Raw genomic sequence first — 11,952 nt, forward strand, 5'->3', positions numbered from 1 at the left:
CCACCACATACTAACTCTGCAATCTGGGGTTGGTTTCCTAAATTTTTTAAGCTTCTGAGAGGCACACAGTATGTGCTCAGTAAATGTTAAGGTTCTTCCTGCCAATTTATAAACTAGTGTATTTAGGTAACTGCAGGGCTTGGAGCTGGGCCCCAAAGCGGAAACTGCATTTTAAATAAACCACTCTCCCAGGAAGCAGCTGATCACATGCAGGGGGCCTCCTCTGCAGGACTTCCCCTGGCCAAGAACACTAGGGGTAGGAGTCAGTCTGCACAAAAAAGCTGAGTGGGCTATCTTGTAAAATTACTTATTTTAAAAAATCAATTCCCTTCTTGGGACCTATTTTCTTTTATCTGTAGTAATACATTTACAAAAGGGGCTAATGTTCTCCTTGCTTCTAAATAACCTGCAGATCATAGAAAGTAGAAGGGGCTGGATCTGGGGGAAATTTAGACACCACTTTCAGAAGTCCATACTCATGACTAAAATTGTCACAAATATGCAGGAAGGTTTTAAAATAACTGTTAAAAGGAAAGTTTCATCACTTTTTGAAAGTTCTATTCTTTCACTAACGTATTTTTTTCTAAGAGGATCTAGTTTTGCACAGGGGGCTTTTTTTGGTACATCATCATGGCTGACTAAGTCCCTTTAAGTTCTCAGGAATTCAGGATACTTAAGTCCTCCACATCTCTACAGGGAGAATAAAGCTAACCAACTCTACTTTGATCCTAAAAAGCTCCTACTATCTCCAAGAAGGATTTTTTTTTTTCAAATTGAAATATAGTCAATTTACATATCGTGTTAGTCTCTGGTGTATGGTATGGGGATTCAGTTACACACACATATATATTATTTTTCATTAAAGATTACTACAGGATATTGAATATAGTTCCCTGTGCTATACAGTAGGACTTTGTTATCCAAGCAAGATTTTGATGGAATGTTTTTTAAACACGTTTGAAAAAAAAGGTTGGGGGAGGGAAATAGCTCAGTAGAGCTGCATATTTAGCATGCACAAGGTCCTGGGTTCAATCCCCAGCACCGACATTAAAAATAAATAGATAGATAGATTAAAAAATTCAAGCTGATCTCTAATTTAAAGTTAGTTTCCTTCCATATAAGCCAATTCAGTAATTGGTAAATAGCAGCTAATAACAACTATTCTAGAAATAACAAAAAGATAACATGTCTTGTGTGATAAATTTATAAGCTGACTTATTAAAAATACCTTACACTTCCACTCATCTATTGATGTGCACTTAGGATGCTTCCATATCTTGGCAATTGTAAATAACATGGCTATAGGATTCCCTTTTCTCCACATCCTTGCCAACATTTATTATTGGTTCCCTTTTGGATGATGGCCATTCTGACAGGTGTGAGATGATATCTCATTGTGATTTTGATTTGCATTTCCCTGATAATTAGTGATGCTGAGCAACTTTCCATGTTCCTGTTGGCCACCTGCACTTCCTCTTTTGGAAAAATGTCCGTTCAGTTCTGCCCATATTTTAAATGGGTTGGTTGGTTGGTTGTTTTTAATTGAACTACAGTTGATTTAAAATGTTGTATTAGTTTCTGGTGTACAGCATGGATGGACTTGGAGGGCATTATGCTAAGTGAAATAAGTCAGACAGAGAAACACAAATACTGTAAGGTATCACTTACATGTGGAATCAAAAAAGTACAACAAACTAGTGAATATAACAGAAAAGAAACAGACTCACAGATGTAGAGAAGGAACTAGTGGTTACCAGTGGGGACAGGGGAGAGGGAGGGGCAATATAGGGATGGAGGATTAAGAGGTACAAACTAATAGGTATAAAATAAGCTACAAGGATGTGTTGTACAACATGGGGAATGTAGCCAGTATTTTATAATAACTATAAATGGAGTATAACCTTTAAAAATTGTGAATTACTATACTGTATGCTTGTAACATATAATATTGTACATCAACTATACTTTAATTTTAAAAATATGATATTGTAAAATAAATACATAAATAAATTAAAAATTAAAATTAAAAAAATGGCACTTTTAACCACACCCAGGCCATCCACAGCACAGAATACATGAGCTCATCACACAGTCTTTCCAAAGTGCTTCTCAACTTCGTGTGGCGTTTGGGTGAATTGGATCTGGGTGAGGCTTGGCCTCTATATGCAATTTTGATGTTATCGTTCCATTTCTGACACGGTATTATCATAGCATTTTGAAAAAGGAATTTGCATTCCATTCATTTCAATCATACAATAAATTTTACCTACATTAAGAAAAAACAAAAACTTACACTGAGGTCTGCGGCGGTGTGGTCTTCATCTTCGTAGTTCCTCCCCGCCATCGTGGGGTCTGCCCTTTGGCACCCAGCAAACTACAGAAGCAAGGACTGGCTCCTCAAAAACAAAAAACAAAACCTTATATTGAATCACACTTCTAAATCTCCCAAAATACTAAGTTTTTTTTTAATTGTGGAAAAAATATACATAAAACTGACCAGTTTAACCATTATAAGGGTTTGATTTAGAGGCATTAAGTAGATTTACAACCTGTGCCCACTGAGTAGTTACTATTTGTGCTGCTGCCCTCCTCACTCCCCCAACCCCTGGCAGTCACTAATCTGCACTCTCTATGGAGTTGCCTCTTCTGTATATTTCATATAAATGGGAGCATATAATATGTGGCTTTTCATGTCTTCACTGAGCATAATGTTTTTAAGGTTCATCCATATCTGAGCCTGTGTATGTCATTGCTTTTAATGGCTGAATAACAAGCTAATTGTATGGATAGACAATATTTTGTTTATCTGTTCATCAGCTGATGGACATTTGGGTTGTTTCTACCTTTTAGCTATCTTGAATACTACTGCTATGGACATTCATGTACTAGTTTTTGTTTAAACGCCTGTCTTCAGTTTTTTAGGATGTGTAACTAGGAATGGAATTGCTGGGTCATATGGTAATTCCATATTTAATTTGTTGAGGAGCTGCCAAACTATTTTCATCTGTATCATTTTACATTTCCTGCAGCAGTGTAGGAGGGTTCCAATTTTTCTGCATCCTCACCAATGTTCTTCTTCTTCTCCTTCTTCCTCTTCCTCTTCTTCTTCCTCTTCTTCCTCTTCCTCCTCTCCCTCCTCTTCCTCTTCTCCTTCTTCTTCTTAAAGTTAAAACCATCCTAGTAGGTATCTCACTGTGGTGTTGATTTGTATTTGCCTAATAACTGATGATGTTGAGCATCTTCTTATGTGCATGCTGGCCATTTGTATATCTTCTTTGGAGAAATATCCATTCAAATCCTTTGCTCTTTTTAAATTGAGTTATTTGTCTTTTTTTGTTGTTGAATTTCAAGAATTTTTTCTATATTATAAACACTTATATCCTTTCCCCCGTATTTCTTTTGTACATTACCATAAATAAATGGTCCAAATATACCCTCCTCCCTTCCTTTGCACAAACACATATTGGGAGCCAGCTGTGTGCCAGGCAGTACCCTAAACTCTGGGAATGGAACAGAAAAACTCGAGTTGGACATGGGTGAGAGACACAGGTGAGGGAAAGTCACAGGTGGGTGTGCAGTTGGTGTAACAGAGTGTATAAAATGCCATGGCCTTCTCTTCAGCTATTTCTGTACAAAGAAACACTCTTCTTAGCTCTGATGTCATTTGGAATTAATTCAGGCTCAAAACAAATACATTTCACCTTTGCCATGCTTGTGTTATATAGATCTGCTTTGTGTTTTAGGAAGGTCTTTCCAGGGATTTTTAACTCCCAAAGTGTGGTAAAACATGACTAACAAAGAAGGTGATGGTATCACCAAGATAAGTTCAAAGGACCAGAGTTATTTGTTTTCCTGAGATGAATCATAACTTTTCCCCCTTATAAAGTTGTTAGCTCTCACAATGGTCTTCTAAAATAAGTTGACATAGCGTGACTTTCAGTGGTTTAGAGAAATCTCTGCCTTCCGGGTAGCAAGAGTCCATTTGTTTATGGAGTGTAAACCCATGTAACTCCTTCTGCCAGCTGATTCCTAATTTTTCTTTCAACTCTAGAAGGCAATACTACATCTGAATAACAACTTCACGGTAGGACAGATACAGGATATTTTGTTTTATCGCTCTCTCTTTGGAAGTTTAAATATGTAGCAACCACACCTGCAGAAGCGTCTGGGCCCTTGATGCAGGTGCTGATCTCCAAGGATGTATCAGAGCTCACATAATTCTTCTCTGCTTGCTCTCTGTCAGGCAGTGTCCCTGGGGGTGCAATGGTGACCAAGACACACTGGGCCCCTTCCTTCCACTCCTTGCACAGATTTAGTGCAGCAGTCTTTCAGCTCTTTTGATCTCACACCTTTCATAATAAAAATTAGTGAGCCTGCATGCCCAATATACATATCTGTTTAAGTTGAGTATGCATCCTGCAGTGCTAACAGATTATTTACGTTGCAAAATAAAAGGATTTAAAAGAATAAGACAATGTGTGTCTAAAAGGCTAAGATAATAAAATTAAATAGAATTTCTAACATTTTCTTCCTGCATATCCTTATTTCATCTTACACCTCCTTCTCACTTTTTGGAGATTGGTGTCCTGGCAGACACGATGATTGCTGACACATTGCTTTTTTGCTTGGGTGGCCAGATCCTTCTGTAAAAAGGTGAGGCCTCACCACATCACTTGGCACCTACCTCATTTTGTATTGTGTCATTGTCTACTTGTTTCATCTGGGAGGTCCCCTACCCTGCCCTGTCCCTGGCAATTCTTCTGTATTTTTTGTGAATCTTACATTTCCTACACCAGAATGTGTTGGTATTCAATCAACTGCTGTAGGCAGATGGGGCAGGGGGTCCCCAGTGAAAAGAACCAGACATAGCTTTTTGACTTAAGAGAAGCCATTTGGTCACCTAAGCCTGGCCACAATGTTTGTCCTTGAACAGGTCTGAGTAATTATTGATCTTAAAAGAACAAAGGAATATAGGAACAGAGGAAAAGCAGTCAAGAAACAATAGTTCAGCAATACAACAGAGTTCTAGTTCCTCCTCAAGGGCTATACATAACAATCTGATACATACCTTTGAGTTCTATAGAAACAAAGGCCCCCACCCAGGTGGAGGATGGTTAACTCCGTGCCAAGACCCCAGACTGGTCATAAGCTAAATAATGAGGACTTTGGCCTTTTCTGATCCGTGTGACTTCAATCAACTAAAGTTTGGACACTACCCACCTTTGCCCCAATTCTATGCTGAATTCTCCTCTGCTCAGTCCCCTTCATGAATCTGCGTGTACCCTTAGCTTAAAACTTCCCCAATTTTGCCGTTTAGGGATATGCTGCTTTGTGAAAGATTCCCAGTGTTCTCCTTACTTGCTTCAAGTAATCATTCCTTTCTTCTCCTGATCTTTGGCTTGCTTAGGGCTTTTAGCTCAACAACACCCATCAAGAGGTGAATCCAGTTTTGAGGTAGCATTGCTGCTAAATGACTGAAATATGTTTTCCCTTTTTGGTTAGTCTAATTTTGTTTTACTCTTTCATGTTTAGCAGTAGTTCTATTTTTCAAACTCTTCAGAAGTTTGGATAGCAAACGTCATTACATTTGAAACGATTATAAAGGACAACTCAATTTTTTTAAATTTTAATTTTTGTTTTGTGGTGGGACGTAATTAGGTTTATTTTTTTTTTTAATGGAGGTACTGGAGATTGAACCCAGGACCTTGTGCATGCTAGGCAGGCACTCTACCACTGAGCTATACTCTCCCCTGCCTGAAATGATTTGAAAGGAAATCTCACCATAATAAAGAAGTTGTTTGTGATTTTGCATAACCATAGAAATCATTTTTTCTTTTCAGTCATCACAGACAGATAAAATCGATAAAAATAAACTACTTAGAAAAATGATCATACATTTGGATGTCATAGTGAGATAGGAAGGAAGGGGGCAGGGCACAACCATTAAAGGAATGACACAGCAATGAGCACCAAGATCCTGGACAAGTCAACTCCCAACAGACCTTGAGGCCCAAGGTGGTGGGAGGTTTGACTTCCAGTAGACCTTCAGCTTCATTATTTGCTCATTGTAATATATTAGCATGGTAAATGACACTCCAACAGGCTCCATGACAATTCCAAGGCGGACCATAAAAGGTCAAAAAGTGCGTGGTGGCTCAATTCCTGGGAATCCCTGCCCCTTCCCCAAAGTAGTTGGAATAATCCATAATCCTCCCATTTGTTAGCATGTGAAATAACTGAGCCCATTAAAAAACTATCTATGGAGTGTGCATCTACTTTTACTTTATGCCCCACCTTCCCATGCTCCACGAGTCATGGCCTCTCTTGTCCTTCTGAGATGGCCTACAGAGTTTGGTCTATGGCGTGTGCATTTTCGGATAAACTTTTACTCTACTACTCAGCTATGGCTCGCTCATGAATGCTTTCCTACGAGAAGCCAAGGACCCTCACTTGACGGGGCACGTCCCAGGGACTCGTCTGGGACCTGGGACATGGCCATCCTCTCATGCCCCATTTCCCTGTATCAACAGCAATGGAAAGTTGCTCTAAGTTTTCTCCCTACTCTCAGTTTCTGCAACATCTCATCGCAGAGACCAGAACCAGTTCATGGGCACGGACTGAGTGGCCTGCTTTACTCTCCTCCGAGCCCTGGATTTAGACGTCTTAACCATGAAATTGGAAATACAGGCCAGTCCTTTGACCCAGCAGTCCCACTTCTAGGACTTTACCCTACATTTATACCCTCATGAGCTGTCAGAGATGAGGTTATCTATTGTGACTTTGTTTGCAATAGCAAAAGACTGGAAATAATCCAAGCGTCCAGCAATATGAGGCTATTAATGCAGCTATAAACAAGGAATGAGGGCGATCTCTCTGTGTTGACACAGAGAGAGCTCCAGGGCACATTAAGAGGCAAGGTACAAAGAGCACATGTAACCTGCTGTCTCAGGCGTCACAAAGTAGAGACTCAAATAATGACATGTATTCATATTTACTTCTATTTGCGTGAAGAATAATTGGAAGGATAAACAAGAAGCTAATATAAAGGGCTGCCCTTGGTGGGGACAAGGGCTAGATGAGGCTGGGGCAGGAGGGAGACTTCTCAGTGTGTACTTTTTAATTTACTTTGATTTGTAAGGAAAGTAAATGTATTAACTACTTACAAAACAAAAAGAAGTTGCTTGGGGGAGAAAATGTCAGAGAGGAAAGTAATTCTACAGAGAGTTATCTAAAAAAAAAAAGGAAAGAAAGAAAAGAAGAAAAGAAAAGATACTTTATGTAATCTGAAGGTTTCCAAAGTTCCTTCTAATATCAACCTTTGGATATTAAGGGGAGAATGGAAATCATCTTTCAACAACCTGCCCAGTAGTTCCCTGGATTTATCTCAAGCTTCATTTAGAAAATTAACACATGTGGGAAGGTGTTACCAAAGCTTGTCCATTGACCAGAAGAAGGCCAGTTCAGAGCGAAGTTCCTAACATACAATCCGGCCCAATGGGGCTTCCCAGCTCCAAGGAGAGGCATAGGGCCAGTGTGGGAACAGTTCCTGAGCTATCTGTGTGACACTTCAAGTAATATTAATTTTAAAAATTGCCTTTTCTACATAAAATGTACTTCTGTAGACCCCAGTGATTAAAATATTCTTGTGTTTTTAATCAACACTTCTGTTTTTCTAAGGGTAATATACATTATTTATTTAGATTTCAATAGGAATCTGTAGAAGAGGGAAGATTCAAGGCAGATGATGATCATGAGACTTGGAAAAGAACCTTTACTCACCATTGCCAATAAGAACAACAACACTACCAGATACCGAGCTGCTGGTTAGCTCAGGAGTGGCTGGATGTTTCAGAGTACCACACCTATCACTGATCCTCCAGCTAACCCGTATTACAGATGGGTAAGTGAGCCATAGGATCTTACAGTACCCAGGTAAGGATCAGTAGAGTTCGGACTGAGTTCTGGATTGTCTGATTCCAAAGCCTGCATCTTTGCCACTACCTGGCCTGGATGCTAGATGCTCTAGCACCCGGCTAACACGTGTATTAGAGCACCAATCACAGTCAGACTCACACCTCAATCCTTTGATTTCTCTCAGAGCTCTGCACAGAGCTTTGTGAATTAGGAGGCACTGCAGAAACAGTTCAAAACTGATTTGAAAATGAGGACACCATGGTAGTGGATATCTTCTGGTGCTTTAATTTATATTTAAATTTAATATAGATATCAGAAAACAAGCGTAATTTGTTCAATCCATTGAATAAGTCAAACCTGAAGTGTCAGGGCAGAATATAATTTCTCATCCTTAATTTAAAGACTTAATTCATCTTTACCATTAAAATCTTTTTAGAGGAGAATTCAAGTCAAAAGAAAAGAGGACCATAAACCAGTTTTGAGGATGTGAGAGTCACAAACACAGAACATACTGGTGACTCAAATACCAGACTGGCGTTGCTCTCTGTGACGCGACTTTCCAAAATGGTTAATAACTCTTGGCAGAATTCAGAGCAAAACAAACACTAAGTGTCTTCAACAAAGATGAAATGATTTTATAATATATCATACTATATTTAATAACATTTAACTTTGAGATTAAAAAATCTTAAAATGACATTTATTTAGGTCAACAATGTTAGGAGAAAAGTTTGAATTACTTTCAATTAATAAATCAAGTTCTTTTAGGGAGGGTTTTTTTTTTTTCCTATAGTCCAACTAAAAAGAGTCAAAATTAAAATTCTCAGAAGAAAAGTAATAAAAGTTATCAAGTTTCACACTCAGTTGGCCTCTATGGAATCAATAAAAAAGAAATCATTGCAAATACACTGAACTTCTTAGTATCTGAACAGATAAGAATGTAAATATTTAACTTAGTACTTGAGGTTTCTCTTATTTTATTTTTTAATTGATCAGCTGTGTAAATACTTTCCAAATAAATGCTGCTGCTAATTCACTAAATTTTTGTCAAAAATTTTATTAAAATTTATTAAAATCACCAGAAACTGATACAACACTGTAATTTTTATTAAAATTTTTTTACTTTAACTTTTTAAGTTCTTAGTTGAAATTCTTACTTCTGATTAAGTGTCTCAAACATGGAACACGATGCGATGGAGCACCTGGCTTCTCAGCTATTTCATAAAGCTGGCTGGAGCCCTCTACCTTGGAATATTGGATTTCTCTGCCCTTAAAGTGCTGGATTAGGTCTTTAAGGCTCTTTAGCTCTAAAATCTATTACTCACTTATATCTCTTAATTCATATGTTTAAATAACGTATGTTTCAATATTGAGAAATAGCTGATTTTTCAACTCCGTGAATTGAGTCTCTTTTTAAACATCTGCTAGTGAGCTGATCTGAAATGATCTTCACCCAGTCGGCCTGGTTCACCTCCATCCCTCTTCTGCTATTTTCTGTTCTCTTTCCCTACTCAGGCTGGCAGGCATGCAGTGTCCTCCATCTGCAGGCACCTACCCCAAAGATGCTCTCTCAGAGCATCCCCTTCTGGACCCAGCTTGGTTCCAGATCTCATGCCCCAAGCTAAGAATTGGCCCAACCCCTTTTCTCTAGTACATGACTTTATAAACTTATCAGGCCCAGGTGACACTCCTTCAGCACTCAGACAAGTAGCAAGGTTTTAATGGACAATAATGGTTTGAAGTAGCCTTCCTTCAACCCAAGTTTCTGGGGCTTTGAATAGCTGTTACTGTTCTAGGAATGGGGAGGGCTTTGGGCCATCCAGGCTTTCAGAATCCCAGGATCGTGCTCCAATAATGGCCACTTACTCTGCCTCTAATTCCTGCCTACGGGGATAAAGAAGAGTTGGAGCAAGTGCAGAATAATAATTCCTACTAAAAGCAATATGGAGAGATGGGTTCTGGGAGGCTGTAAAAATCCTGCAAGACATGCTCTCCCTTCAAGCACTTATAGTCTGGTTGGGAAGATAAGACATAGGTTAGACAGAGCTAGAGATATGCAGCAGTTACCCAATGACCACAGGCAGTGCTATGACAAGTGGACAGGCAATGCTGAGGGAGGGGAGGACCCTTTTGACCTGCGGAGTCAGGGAGGGTACCACATGGGGAAGGACTGGAGTTCTTAGGTGGAGTTCAGCTACGGAGGAGAGAAAACAAGGACCCTGAGGAGGCATAGCCTCAAATCAGAACTGATATTTTAACTGCACAATTTCTGAATCTCGACTTCTGGTCCCCAGTTCAGATTTAAGTTTAGAACATTTATCAGCTATCTCCTTCTCTAAATCTCCTCACTGTTTTGCCTGACTTGCTCCCGCTAGATTCCTGCCACTTAGGAAGTAAGGAGGTTGATTCTCCCCCAGATATAAACGCCTGCCCTGGCTCAGTGCAGTAGCAGAAGGAGGCATCAGTTATGTATGTCTGCTGAGTCTTCTGTTGAAAGACATCTTTCAGGGTGAATATAACCTGGGGGAAAATTTTCCTCCTGCTGGATAAAAGAATCACTGAACATTTTCTGAGACTCCTCATGAGACTTTTCTCCTTGGCTGTCGGCTTGGATTTCCCTTTTTAATCATTTCAAATCTATGTATATGAAGGCTATACTAATAATGAGTAATAACAAACTGGCCCATAAAGGAAGTAATGGAAAGCAAGAGGCTGGCATAATCCAGGAACTATTTTTCTGGTCACTGAGAGTTGCCTATATAAGAAAATGAGTAATTCTTTCCTTTTTTGTGACGCTGTGGCTTTTTCAGCTGGTCAAAGTTGCAAGAGTTCAGTTCACGCTTGTTGAAGGGACATTTTCTGAACTTCTTCCTCCCACATGCTCTTGCCTGATGTGAAACCCCTTGTAGGTCAGGCACGTAGGCACTCAAGGGACATTTGTTGGATGAACTAGTGAAATTAATTTAGGTGCTGGATAACTGTGACGGGGTCAGTCTTTTTATCTTCCAGTTTCATAGTTCCCATATAGTTAATTACTTGAATCTATGACTAGTTTTAGAGGCTTAAACGTCTTTATAATGTATGCTCTGTCCTCACGTGTTTCCACACTGTACAAATAAAATGCATACAAACAGAGCAGCTCTGTTTCTTGGTTGAAAACAAGCTGCTTTTGATACTAATTATTACATAAAAAATAGATGAACAAGCAAAATTCTACTGGATAGCATAGGGAACTATATTCAATATTTTGTAGTAACCCATAATGAAAAAGAATATGAAAAGGACTAAATGTATATATATATATATATGACTAAAACATTATACTGTACACCAGAAACTGATACAACACTGTAAACTAACTATACTTCAATTAAAAAAAAATTATCAAATTAAAAAAAAAGGAAAACAAGCTGCTTTCAAGTCTAGGTCTCCAAGGCCACATTAAACTGAAAAACAACTGCTTAGTTATTTTTCAACTAGCTAGAAAAGCCATAAAATATTTCATGCTCTGTACCTGTTGCATTTTTCTGATAAGAGAGAAGAGATAAAACTCAGACATTCTCAGCAGGTTTTGGCATGTGAACACTTTTTCATTAAAAAGCAGCTTATCTGTAAGGCGTTGCAACACTTTCTGATGTTACACTCAGATCTGGAGTGTCATGTTCCTTTCATGAACTCAGAAGTACCTGCTCCTACTTGCCGAGGCAGAACTAGGGGTTTCTGGGCTCTGTAAGTATTCTAAGAGTTGGGTTTGGCTTGCCACACCCGCCCAGGTTTGTAAAGCTGGACCATGGAGAAACAATTCCTCTCTGATCCTGTGGGAAGAACAATCTAACTTCCAAGAAATTAACCACACTGTGTTATTCAGGGTTACAGAGGGACATGAAAAAAATAAAAGGCAAAGTCCAGCACTCAGTGAGCTTTGTAGAGGGCATGGCCATAACACTCAGAGTTCGTGACCTTGATCTAAGGCAGTGGGAGCCAAGGAGGACTGAATCCCTTTTGGTGTCTTGCTCTGGACATCTGCAGACATGCACT

The sequence above is a fragment of the Camelus bactrianus genome, chromosome 11 (genome assembly GCF_048773025.1).
Source record: "Camelus bactrianus isolate YW-2024 breed Bactrian camel chromosome 11, ASM4877302v1, whole genome shotgun sequence".
NCBI classification, from domain to species: domain Eukaryota; kingdom Metazoa; phylum Chordata; class Mammalia; order Artiodactyla; family Camelidae; genus Camelus; species Camelus bactrianus.